Below are 13,548 nucleotides of genomic sequence, written 5' to 3'. Positions count from 1 at the left end.
TGCCTTGTTGATAAAACAACTTCACAAAGTGTGTTCAATGAAGATGATCTTGAAAAGAGAGACAGACACAATTACCAGCAGCATGTTGTGTTGAATGACGTCACTGTTACAGGAATCAAACAAGACTCGTGCTTGAATACTTTGGAATACTTTCATGTAACTGAAAATGTAGGGGTTGACATAATGCATGATGTGCTGGAGGGTGTTGCACCTTTGGAAGTAAAACTTTTACTTCGACACTACATTTTTGAAGAAAAGCTGTTGTGCCTGGAACAGCTGAATGAAAGGATAGCCAGCTATGACTATGGGTATTCAAACACAAAAAACAAACCAAGTGTAATCCTTAACCTGAAATCTGAGACAGCCATCAAACAAACAGCAGCACAGATGTGGTGTCTCATACAAAACTTGCCTCTTCTTTTGGTGGACATTGTCAGTCCTGAAAGTCTGCACTGGCAGTTGTTCATTTTGTTACGAGAGATATGTAGCATTATATTTGCTCCTGTTGTAACCAGAGGTCTTGCAGTGTTCCTGAAACAGCTTATCATAGATCATCATAAGTTGTTCAAAGAACTTTATCCTGATCGACACCTCATCCCAAAACACCATTTCATGACACATTATCCAACTATGTTGATTCAATTTGGACCTTTGTCAAAACTTTGGTGTATGAGGTTTGAAGCAAAGCATAATCCCCTCAAACGGCAAGCACATGCTGTGTGCAATTTCAGGAATATATCAAAAACTCTGGCTTATAAAAACCAGGTGCAACAAATGTATTGTTGGAAATTTGGGGACCCACTAAATGTTCAGATATCTGTACCAAATGCATATCCTATTGTTGTTCATTCTTTGAAACATGGTGACCAAATAAGTGAAGAACTGAGCTCCTTTGCAGAAGAGGCAACAGAGACGGTTTATGTGTCAAACACAGTTGGTGTAGGTGGACATACATACAGAACAGGGAGCATTCTGATGTTGTCAGCTAGTTCAGAAAAGGAACCAATCTTTGGAGAAGTTGTTCATTTATTCCCAAAGGTGGACAGAAACACTGTTGACTTTTTTAAGGATAGTTAATGTTAAATATTTTGATGATCACTTTTACTCATATGCTGTGGAAAAGATGGAGGAGTACAAACTTGTTAAAATTCCTTCTGGTGTGTCAGATTCCCGACCCCTAGATATTCAGACACATTTTTTAGATGATCAGATCTACATCAATCCAAGATACATAGTTTTGAAATAAGTGCAATGATGTAGGTGTGGTTATGTGTCATGTTGCCCAATGAAATTGGAAAATATCTGTCCTGTCAGATTTGTTTTACTGCTGAAATTCTATTCTATGAAATTGTATAGTTGTGTTTGCAGCTATATATTTCTGTTAATCTGGTGTAGGTTCAATTCTGTGGATCTTTTTGCCAATACGTAATAAATGTATTGATATTAAATGCGTTGGAGTCATAAATAGTTTGTTCTGTTTTCATTAACTCATTTCGTGTCAAATTAACACTTTTTGTGTAGGGTTTTAGGTTTGTTTCTTTCTACACAATGTGTGTAGCCATGGACAGCACATTATGTGTTAATATTACACATGTTTACACATTTTTGTGTTCACCTTCCTGACACATTCACTGTGTTAAAATCATTAACACAGTGAATGTGTCAAAATTAAACCAACAACGGTTGTCCCAAAACTCACCCATTGATGTGTAAGAATTTAACACAGTTTGTGTAATTTTTAACACATCCTTTCTAAGAGTGCAGAGAAAGAGGAGAACTGTAGATATGACCCTTTTTCACAAAAGCTAAACAATTGGAAAGAAAGACAATGAAAAAAGACAGAAAGAAACAGAAAACCAGAAAGAAAGGCAATGAGGCAGAAAATATGACAAAATATGACAGAAAGACAGCAAGAAAGAAGAAAAATAAAGACAGAAAAACATTAAATGAGACAAGACATAAAAAAGACTAAAAAAAAGATAGAAAGAAAAAAAATACAGACCAATAAATAAATAAAGACAATACAGAAAGAAAGAGACTGAAAAAAAAGAGAAAAAATATTGACAAAATGAGACAAAAATAAAACAGAAAGAAAAAAGGAAAAATAAGAATGGGAGAAAGAAAGAAGGTCCAAAAGATTAAAAAATACAGACACAAGGAGAGACAGAAAAAAAGAGACAAAACAAAACAAAAAACATTTACCTAATGACATATAACCCAGAAAAAGAATAAGGCAAGAGACAGACAGAAATAAGCAGGAAAGAGATGAGCAGGCATCCATCCATGACTTTCCTCTTACTGATGATTTATAATGAAATCTATAACCAGATTTTTACTGTGCACAAGGAGCTATTGATGAGTTCCTTTCATCCACTCCAACTTCGTCTTCTTTAGTGCAGGACAAGAATAGCACTCCATATTCCTCATCAATTTCTCTGGCTGCAGAAGGCAATTAATATGTGCCCACTGGAACAGCATGCGTGTCCTTGTGTGTGTGTGTTTCTATGTGTGCATGTGGTTTATAAAAACACCATGAGATGGGAAGGAGTCTGCACAGCAGCCAATTAGGGCATCAAGGCTAAAAAAGGACTGAGGAGGATAAAGAATGTAAATGGATTAAAATGATGAGGTTTTGCATTATGGCAAATTAAAGTCACACTGAATTTGGAGTCTACATGTTTATCTACATGTTTTGTGAAATAAATGAAAATAATAAGGATATTGGAGGTATTGTGCATATTTCTTAAAAGTTTTTAAAAAGAGGATAAAACTGGTAAAACAGCTTTAAACGTTTATACAAGACCCCCCCCCCCATTTCATCAAACCAAATACACCAACTGAGTGTTGGTTGTACTGTTCAGCATTAATTGTCTCCTTGTCTTGAGCTGGACATTGTAACCATTTATTCATGACTTTAAGTTAGCCATTTTAACAGTTTAATATGTTTAGCAAAGTCTTTCAACCATTTCTCTGATCTGGTTTAGCTATTTCTATTTATCCATTAGGTTACTTTAAGCTAATCATTTCAGCTGTTCATTCATTACGTTTAGCCAATTTTTAGCTAACAATTTCCACTGTTTATCCATTAGGTTACTTTAAGCTAACCATTTCAACTGTTTATCCATTACTTTAACACTTTAAATTGTTAATCCATTTATTAATCCGATAGATTTGGCTAACAATTTCAACTGCCATTACTTTTAGGACATCATTTAGCTAACTGTTTCCCCATCAGTTTAGCTCTCTATTTCTACCATTGCCTTACCTTTAGCTAACTACTAACCTCAACCTCTCTACTCAATAACTAGTCTTCAGTAGGCTACTCTCAATTCCAAAAGGTGTTCAAGCGTTAACAGCTGACTCAGGGACTCAGGAAGGTCAGAGGGTTGGGCTACACAAATTACCCATGTGTGTGCATGTCATTTCCTCCTTCACTTATGTCTGCATGTTAAGAGTTTTTTAAAAGTTGAATAGGCCTATATCATACAAAGTAGGCCTGCATTATGATTCAAGTTCAATTTTATTTAGTGTCTTGTTATTCGAAAACAGAGTGGAAGCCGGAATATTAAAAAAATTCTAATCCTACTTCTAAGGTGGTGGCAATCACAAACATTATTATTCCATTAATATATTAATTCATCATTACACCAGTGTTGACTTAGCTAATAGTTAACCACCATATTAATCGTGGAACAAGTTGTACCACCTCTGTACTATATTTTTAGTCCCTTAACATGTGGAATTCTATTGGTTCCATTTTTTGAAATTGACCTGTCTTCAATCTTTTCTTTTCCTTTATTTTAATGAAGTATTCATTACGTTATTATAACTGCCACACTTCATAGTGGGGTTTTCTTGCCTTATGTTCTATTGATTTACATGATGACCAAAGGACATGATTTACATGTCCTTTGGTCTACAAAGAACTCCTGAATCCAATGGCATCTTGTTTGGAGCAGCATCAACCAAAACAAAAAATTACTCTGGAGGCAGACTAAAAAATAATCTAACTGAAAGCATCCATTCAGGCTCTGTGGAGTATGGCCATAAATGTCAAGCTCTATCTCACGCTAACAAGCTAACCACAGCGAATTATGCAAGCTACAACCTCTGCTCCTTGTAGGACATGCTGACCTGCCTGCCAAAACTGGTCCAGAGTCACTGAAAGGAAAATCCACCAACACTGTAATATGTGAGAGTGCATCAAGTTCATTCAGTCTGCCTTGTCTGCCTCAGTTTGTGGCTTCCTGTATTTCCCAGAATGCTGTTTGGCAGTGCACAGGGAAGGATTATGAACTTGTTGCCCTCAGCGTGTGTAGGCAGAGTAAATGAAAGCATAGCAAGAGGGGGGGCGTTTTCTGAGATTAAAAGTATGTTGACACCCAAACATTAAACCCATATGAGATTGTTGAACACCTTATTCTGAAACTTTAGGCATTAGTATATTGTTTTAACAGCCTCCACTCTTCTGTGAGGACTTTCCACAAGCTTGGCTGCAGGGACTTACTCCCATTCAGCTATAAGACCAATCACGGTGTGTTAAGACTGAATGTGAAGAGAATTTTAAAGGTGCATACAAAGTCAATAGAAGATGCGATGGATAAACAGAGATTCACTTTGTTGCACAAAGTGAGGTGAACGTGCAACCATGCAAGTTAAAAATGTTGCAGAGGCTTTATGAACATCTAAAGAAAAATCTATTCCTGGTGAGGTCTGAGATCAGTCAGAGGCTTTGCTGTCACACGCACTCGCACAAACACATGATTAGGCATAGGTTGCTAGCTCGCAGCTAACATCTTTACAGTGTGTACACTGGCTGTGAAAGCTATATTTTTACTGTTTACCTGATCATTGTTGCAACAACTAATAACTTTTCAGAGTTGTAAAATCTATTATAAATGAATTGCTGCATGTAGTTCTCACATCTTACAATGGACTCCTAATTCAACAGACTGTTCACCAACGCAGGCTCCTGCATTTATTTAAAGCATGGCTGGTTTCAGTATTCAACAGTACTGACCCAATGGCAACATGTGCTTCACATTCTTTCTGAATACATTTTGATGTCGGCTGGTGTTGGGTGATAAAGCTTGGCTCACATTCGGTGTTCCAGTTCACCAAAATAATGAAACGCAAGTCTGTAGTCTCATCATGCTACACACACAGAACTTAACAGATAAGATATTGTAGATAGATTGTAGATGGATTATGTGTATTAATATATGGTAACGTAAAATAAATAAAATAAAATAAAACAATGAGCTTTATACTTAAGAAATAGCTCACGACAGGCCGTGGTATACGTTCATTATATCACAGTTAAGAGGTGTTGTTTGGCCTGAAGTGAGCTATTGCTTTTATAAAACGGTTACCAAGTATGGCAAAAAGAAGGTAGGCTAACAGACGCACTACAATTTGACTTTATTTCATCAACAGACATTTCTTTATGAATACAAAAAGTAGTCCCACCAGGCTGCTGGTAGGCTACAAATGACGGGTGCTAAGCAACATACATCAAAGGCAAGAATTATTAGAACTATTTATTTGTATCTATTTGCACGTTGCCGTTTGTTGTGCAGCCACTTACAGTTCTTGTTTCTCTGTAGCCCCTATGCTATATGAGCAATAGTCTTTTAAACAGGCTGTTGAAAGTTAAACTTTGTTGGAATATCACAGACATCTGGGGCAAGTAGTGGACTGCTGTGTGTGCGTTTTCGTGTGTGAGAGAGGGAAATGTTGAATCACGTAATAAGCTCTGTCTCTCACTCTCTCTCTCTCACTCACTCTCTCATTATTTTATTTATTTATTTATTTATCTCCGCTGGTAAAATGCGATCTGTAGCCTATCAGATCTGTATCAGATCGCATTTTAATACCAGGTGTAAATGGGGCGTGAGAACCCCATGAAGCTCGGATTATAACTCAAACCCTGTTCGTGGCGGAGTGATACAGATCTGTGCGAAGGAATTCGACGTCATACCCATTGTATACGCTCATTATATCACTACTATGAACCAATCAGATTGCTGATTACATATACAAAGGCTATATACATACACGTATACACCCAGAGCATTCTGCAGGGCATTTTTTTATTTGCCTCTGGGGAAAATGTAAACAGCAGCAACAAGACGATAATATGGTTTCATCTTCACATTAAAAAGTCTAAAATTAGGTTCACAGAGTCCATCTTGAGCACCAAGCATCATCGATGTAAAACACAGAGTCTGTCTCCTTTCATATTGCCAGAGTCTTGCACTGACAGTTCTGAACATGGACCACCAAGTGCTAGATCCTGGTAGTTGATGGAGCAGGTCTATGGCTGTGTTCAAAACGGAAGGCAGTTGCCTCGCTGCCTTGCTACCGTAAAAGACAGCTGCCTCAGAAGGCATAACTTTCAAGTGAAGCCATCTCTGTTTACATTGATTTCGAACAGCCTTCTTGGGCAGCGCTTAAGGCAACATGTGACGTCAGCACACCGCCTCTAGCCTTAGCATCAGCTATAGCCAAATGCCTAACAGACGCCTCAGAAATCATACTGAAAAACTTTTTTGGTTACAGTCATGGGCTAATACGATAGTTCAGTGTTTAGTTCTCGCTAGCTTTTCAAAAATCAAAGCGAGAAAACTTCTAAAAACGTTTAAAAATAGTATATTTGTATACAAATTTGACGTGTTTGTCTGCCATGTTGACCAGTTTTTGAAAGCTACCATGGCAGCAGCAGCGCTGGTTTATGGGTAATAGGCAGCATCAAGCACCATCGATGCTGCTTTCAAAACTGGGCGTTACGGGGGCAGTTTGAAGGCATCTTCCGACAGGAAGAGATCGTTCGAGCCATTTGGAACAGCACTGGATGCCTCGCTATCCACCTTCTGAGACAGGAGTTTAACCCATTTCGAACACAGCCTCTGTGAAGATGTGGATACAACAGTCTCTGATTTCCGTTGCTTCGCCAACATGAGTACCACTTTGTCCAGACCTTTACAAGCAGCCTTTAGTCCAAACTGGGCCAACATGACTCCAATCCCAGCTATCTTTCCTCTCCTCTGGGCGGTCACTGCACACGCCTTGGTGCCTGCTCCAGTTGTTTGGGCTGGGTGGATCATGGTCCGCTGCTCTTTAATCCAAAAACCCTGTCTTCCTTTTCCAATGACTGTATTTCTGTCATAGAACACGTGTTTCGGCAATAAAGCCGGAAAAAACAGATGAAAAACAAAAGTGTAGCAAAGTTTTGCGACACACACTCATATCTAAATGACAAAATAGGTCGATTGACATGTGTCCCAAAATGACTTACATGAAAAGTACCAGTCCAGCAACAGGTGTACTGAATACTTATTGCATGTTATATATTGCACCTACTGGAGGTAAGTTTGTGGTATTGCACATTGTGTGTATGTGGGATCAGGTAGTGGTCAGTAAGGAGTGAGGTGTTTCTGTCCCTCCTTAATGTCCTGTGCCACGAGCCTGACAGTGGCTGGAGTTTGTGGAAACGGGCTTTGTAAGGTTCAAATACATGACATACATCATGTGACATAAGTATGTAAGTTCACTTCACTGATCCATCCATCCCACCACCCTCCTTACACAGACTTTGTCGTTCTTTATACTACATCACCTGACTTCTTCTGCCACTAGAGGTTGCAAAAAGCCCCCCCCCCCAAAAACGTAAATATGCGTTGTAATGAGCTGCTGCATAAATACGGCCGTTTTTCTGGTGAGGGCGGGCTGAATATAACGTATTTACACATTATACCACAGGAGGACGTTTAGGAGGATTTTAAGGAGGCAATTTTCCTTTATGAAGGGAAGAGAATAGAGTACATCCAAAAAACAAACATAAGCACATATAGTAAAAACATGCCGAAAAAACCCATCCTCCACCTACACACGCTCCACAGAGAAAAACACATGAAAAGCTGTGTTCCCTTGTCTCTGCCAATGACAGCCAAGATTCCCCTGAAGTCCCATCACGTTACGGCTGCTAAATCCCCGCCGCTTTCATCTGCCAGGGCTGCGATGGAGTGCACACACGGTGAATAGACTTCTGCAATTACCTTATATACACCAGGACAGGAGATGAAAGGGGAGGCTTAGATAGAGTCAGGAAGACAGAGGAAAAGAGATGGAGATATGAGAGAGAGAGAGAGAGAGAGAGAGAGAGAGAGAGGATGACAGAGGAATATGACAGAACAAGGGATGAATGAGTCAGAGCAAAAAATAAAAGATGAAGAGAAAGCAATTATCTCAGGCAGATATCAAGAGATGGCAAGTGAATTTTCAGTCTTTTCGGTTTTGAGAGAAAAGACAGACGAAGGGCAAAGTGAGATGGATGGACAGAGCGGGAGGAAAAAAGATCAATTATGGTGGGAAAGGTAGCGGGAAAAAAGCAAGTGATGGAGAGAGGGCGGAGGGAAAACAGTAGGAGGAGGAGTAGAATGTGGATATTGATTAAATGATGAAATATAGCAGTCCAGGTGGATGTAAGAGCGTGCACACACAATTTTTGAATGTCCTCGTTTGTACGTCATGTTTTTGGCTGGTTTGTCCAATTATTTATGCCCATTTACATTTTTTTTTTAAGATTTCAGGATGCATTAAGCCTCTTTCCAAGTCTATAATTTTACATATAAATGAGCGTCCATTACATCCAAGCCATCGCCAAACAAGCTCACACCATACTGATTAAGGCTATCACAGCCAGGTAATTCTCTGTGTATTCACAGTATACTAAAGCTTTTACATCTGGTATCTGTGGTTACATTCCTGCACTGGCGCACCACTAATGATGCATTTTACACCAGCCAGCAATGACTGGTTTTTCCAGAGATGAAGCGGGGGAGCAACCCAGAGCCATGTAGGGAGCTCCACGATCCACTGTTGGACAAAATGTTTGTTATTGAGAATTTCTTATTGTTTATTTATGTGCATTATGATTATATAGTTGGTGTTATGATTTGGCAATGTTGCATCGTATGTATGCATGCCTGTCAAGCCACTTGAACTGAAATTACAGTAAAATGAGATGACACAACTGTCTCTCTATATGTATGCCTATGGAGCAATCAGGGCAATGGAGTAGGCTACAGCAACTAGAAGTATGGCAGAGCCTAAGGCGGAAAAACTTAAGACAAGAAAATTTTTGATGTTCTAGATAAAAAAATAAAGGGTTACAGTCAAAAAAAGTAGGCAATGGACGGCAAGGACAAATACCAAAAACCACTTGTGTAGGGATGTCAGTAAGCTATGTAGCTATTACATTGACCTAAATCATGGATTGTTGTGCTGGTACTGTGGAAATGTCTCATGAGCCTGGGGCAAGCAGGCATACATCATGAGCATGCACTGACAGTCTTTGTAATTAAGTTGGCAAAATGTTCTGCACTGCAGGTTTAATACTCTTGAATACTCAGTTATCTAACAACATTTTCACAAGATGTCACAGCTGAAGCTTACAGTGATAAAAGTGCATCATCTATAGGTTCAGCAAACAAGACAAGAGTGGAAACTCAGATTAAACCATATTATCCTTCCACTTCATTAGAAATTTTAAGTAGAATATAAACATAATGTTTAGGAGATAACATCTGTTCTCTGGGGCGGACTGGGCCAAAAAATTCAGCCCTGGCACTGTAGCCACGCCAGCCGACCTTACCACGCATCCCCACAAACACACATTCACTACTTAGTCTACATTTGTATAGAGATGGTGAGATAATATAAGCAGTAGGCCTACTGTATGTAACAGCAAGGGCTTCACTTTGTGTTGTAAAGAGTTGGTGACAAAGTCTGAGATTAGGGGTGAGATGAAAGACTTTGGTCATTAGAATAAGACGAGAAGATATTTTAACACTATTTTAAAGAAATATTCGATGATAAAATGTATGAGTGGGGGATCTGGGGGGTCCTCCCCCAGAAGATTTTGAGCATTAAACTCCTAATTTCTTAACTTTCTTGGACAATGTGTAGCAGGACGAGGGTGAGATTCTATTTAAATACGTAATAACAACTTAAATAAGTTGCCAACAATGCCACATGGGGAATTTCACCCTAGGAAATAATATTAAGAGATAGGTCACACAGGTTTGCATGAAATAAGGCCAGGGCAGAGAGTGTTTCACATTTAAACAAATAATTTTACTAACAAAATACTAATTAGAAACAACCAAACCAAAAGTAACTTGACAAAAAAAAACAAAAAAAAACATACCAACTACATATACCGATGAAGAAGGCATGCCATTACTGGATAAAATTAAAGTATGGGCCTAATAATTTAAAATACAATATACTATTTAAAATACAGTGGCTAAAAGGATAAAGCAAAACACACTAAAAATGAATCAAAACGTGCAAATCAAACAAAATGCCAAATGTATAACTAAATATACAATAACTACACCCAACCAACAAAGAAATGCTAAAACCGGCAAGCCCGCTTAGAGCCAAGACGGAGCCGGAACTGGGCCGACCAGGCAGAGGGCAATCCCACAGGGGGAGAGAGAGCGACACCCAAAGCTGAGGCACGAAAAAGACACACCGAGCCTCCGTTCAAACCCCCGCCGAGGCAGCAGTGCAGCAGATCACTGGAGGGAGGGGAAGATTTAGCACCATTATATTATATTATAATTCGCATGGTATATATTCAATCAAATGGGATTCAATACAAGAGACATGCATACATACCCCCACGGTTCCACAGCGCACACACATAATCAGCCACAGGCCAGATCGAGACACAGCAAACGATTCGCTCTAAAACAATCAAGGGAGCATTGTGTTTACTAACCACACACAGCAGACAGTTCCATTGGCATGCAAGCAGACAGCACACTTACCACACGGACCGAGAGCAATGTCGCGTGCATACAGAACGCCGACCGGTGACTCCGCAGGTTTAGGGGTATTAACCACCAGCTAAACTGTTGCGCTGCAGGCCATAACAGCTGTGACAGCACTCGCATCAGCACACCACAACGCCGGATCACCATCGCCAACAGCCGAGACGCCCAACCCAGGTAAGAAAGAGACTGACACAGGTGCATCATCACCTGTACTTATAGACCACGGCAGTGGCATCCGGTTGTCAGAGCACCAGTGCAGTGCCATATAGTGGCGGGAGTGAGAAAAACCCTCAACTTGCCACAAATGCACATTTGTTTCTTCTGTATTCAAAATGCATTGCATGTTTCTTATTGTGCAAGTAAACCTTTCTCAAAGCATTTTCATTCAGCCTACAAGAAGACTGGGAGTCCCTATCTGTACCAATTCCAGCAACGTCCATGAACACAGTAGCCGATTTTAACATTGCAGAAAAATGTTTTCTCACACACTGCTGTCAACATTGGAATACACATGAATAAAAACATTACTCACTAGCCTACTTAATTCTGCTCTCCTTGCCTTCACTTCTAATATTTCCACACAAGCAAGGAGCATACACCTCTGCTGCAAACACAGCGGCTTGCCCTACCTCTTTCTTTTTCTCTCTCCCTGTATTTGTCAGCCCTCTTGACTTTCTCCATCAGCAGTGGGCTGTTTTATGAAGTGGCCGAAATGACACAGCACTCGCGATTTTCACCCGCGATACCGTTTTCAGCCGTGGGTGCGTGGAGGAGGCTTGTTAATGAGGAAGCCAATCGAAGCCGAAACCAACATTGTACCCAGTTGCACCTGCACCAAAGTGTTCACTGTTGCTTTACCTGGTCCGTGCTTGTGAAATATTGTGAGGATCGTTTCTCTGAGTGTTTCTCTGCAAAATGCTTAAATGGGTCGCCAAATATTTTGGGCAGTCCTTAATATACCTCAATGGCTGCCCAAGTAGAGCTGATGTGTGGGAAACACTGATATTAATATCAATCTGACCAGCCCACCCCAAAACAAATAGTCCGGCCCCTCTGGCATATGCCAGAATTGCCAGGTGGCCAATCCCTGTCTGTTCTTCTTCTTTACCCTAAACTGGGAAAATTTACATTTGTTACACTTTTTACAGTTAAAAAGTGTTGACAGGTTTACGCAGCAATGGAAACAGTGTGAACCACTCACATGTGACATGTGTAAGATAAAAGTTAAAGCTCAGATAAATACATCTGCATTAAACTTCATATACGCTCTTTGCTGGAAACTGGCTCTCCTGGACCTCTGGTGAGAAATTATAGCTGAACCTAAACTGTTGTTTTGAGTCTGTGTTCCTTCAGAAACAGTCTAAGAACGTTTTTATTGTGGGCACAGAAGCATTCATGACAAAAGGTATTGAGGTTTTCCCTCATCTTTCTGTTCTTATTTGGTCCTCAGAAGTTCAGGAAAAACATGGATGCATACGCACCACGCACGCACCCAGTGGTCTGATCCTTCTCATATTGTAGTATACATGACGGATAAATGCTTCCACCAAGCTTACATTTCTTGTTTCTCTGAAGCCCCTTACAACACTACAATGACTGTGTCTGTCATAAACAACAACAAGCCTCGTGACAGCCGTTGTTTAAATAATTTCTCCTGGAGTAGTCTGTGACGTACGACTCAGCCCCGACAGCTAACAGTAAATCACAGTAAAGTAACAGTTTGCTAATAGACTCATGCAGTCTAATCTGGCTAATGGCTTCCCACCACTCTGTTTGTGTGTGTGTGCTTCAGGCTTTTATAACCCGGTGGGGACTTCAATCTGAATGCACACTTACTGATAGGGACTCGTGTCACTACGGGGACAAAATTTGAGGTCCCCACTTTTGAGGGTTAAGACTTGGTATTAGGGTTCAGGTTACAATAAGGTCAAGGAACAAACGTGTGTGTGTTTGTGCTCGCACCCTCGAGATACAGTAACAACCTTTACATAATGATTAAGATACAGTATCATCATGGACGGATAATGAGACAATAAGCATAGACATGTTAAAGGCCCCAATCCCTCCTTTTATCTCTCTTTTAGGTAATTTTGTCTCTGTTGTTATTTGATGTCTTTTTGTGGTCATGGTGTGCCTCTTTATGGTCGTTTTCTCTCTCTCTTCAGTCATTTTGCATCTCTTAGTGGCCGCATGTTTCTCTCTGTGGTCATTTTAGGTCTTTCTGTAATCGTTTTGAGTCCGTTAATACTTATTTTCTCTCTCTCTGTAGTCGTTTGATTGTTGATTGATTCAACAAATGTTAACTGTCACTTCAAACAGAGGGGCTAGAAAAGCTCTGGCCCAGGGGTCCCTGATACCTCTGGCCCCTGGGCCTGTTCAGAAAGATAACCACGAATATGATAATATAAAAGTAAGACATGATATGATAGATAAGATTTGTATTTCTTGTGCAACTTTCTGTCATCCAAATGTTGTTAATCCTTTTCTGGTTAATGACCACATTATGCAACAGCATTTTTGAACTGGATAATGACTGGAAATGTCAGCAATTAACTGTGCATTTTAATTAGACCTCTGCCGGTCAGGAAGAGTTACGTCTCACAAGAACCCATCAAAGTGAGTTCTGCTGAATGTTTGAGCAGCAACATGGCAGTGATGATGCAAAACTAAAACAACCCAGATAGAATAAAAAAATGAGATACAG

General features: G+C 39.9%; 1 long non-coding RNA gene across 1 annotated transcript; it reads right to left on the bottom strand.

Annotated features, from left to right (window-relative positions):
* Positions 1–10,270: 10,270 nt before the first annotated feature.
* On the bottom strand, positions 10,271–10,971 carry LOC123977514. The gene is made up of 3 exons (XR_006826698.1): positions 10,839–10,971; positions 10,687–10,755; positions 10,271–10,586 (listed from the first exon to the last, which is right to left on the bottom strand). It is a non-coding gene; the product is annotated as an uncharacterized LOC123977514 (long non-coding RNA).
* Positions 10,972–13,548: the final 2,577 nt, after the last annotated feature.

The sequence above is a fragment of the Micropterus dolomieu genome, linkage group LG01 (assembly GCF_021292245.1).
Source record: "Micropterus dolomieu isolate WLL.071019.BEF.003 ecotype Adirondacks linkage group LG01, ASM2129224v1, whole genome shotgun sequence".
In the NCBI taxonomy this organism is placed as follows: domain Eukaryota; kingdom Metazoa; phylum Chordata; class Actinopteri; order Centrarchiformes; family Centrarchidae; genus Micropterus; species Micropterus dolomieu.
This window is presented reverse-complemented; position numbering and strand designations above follow the sequence as displayed.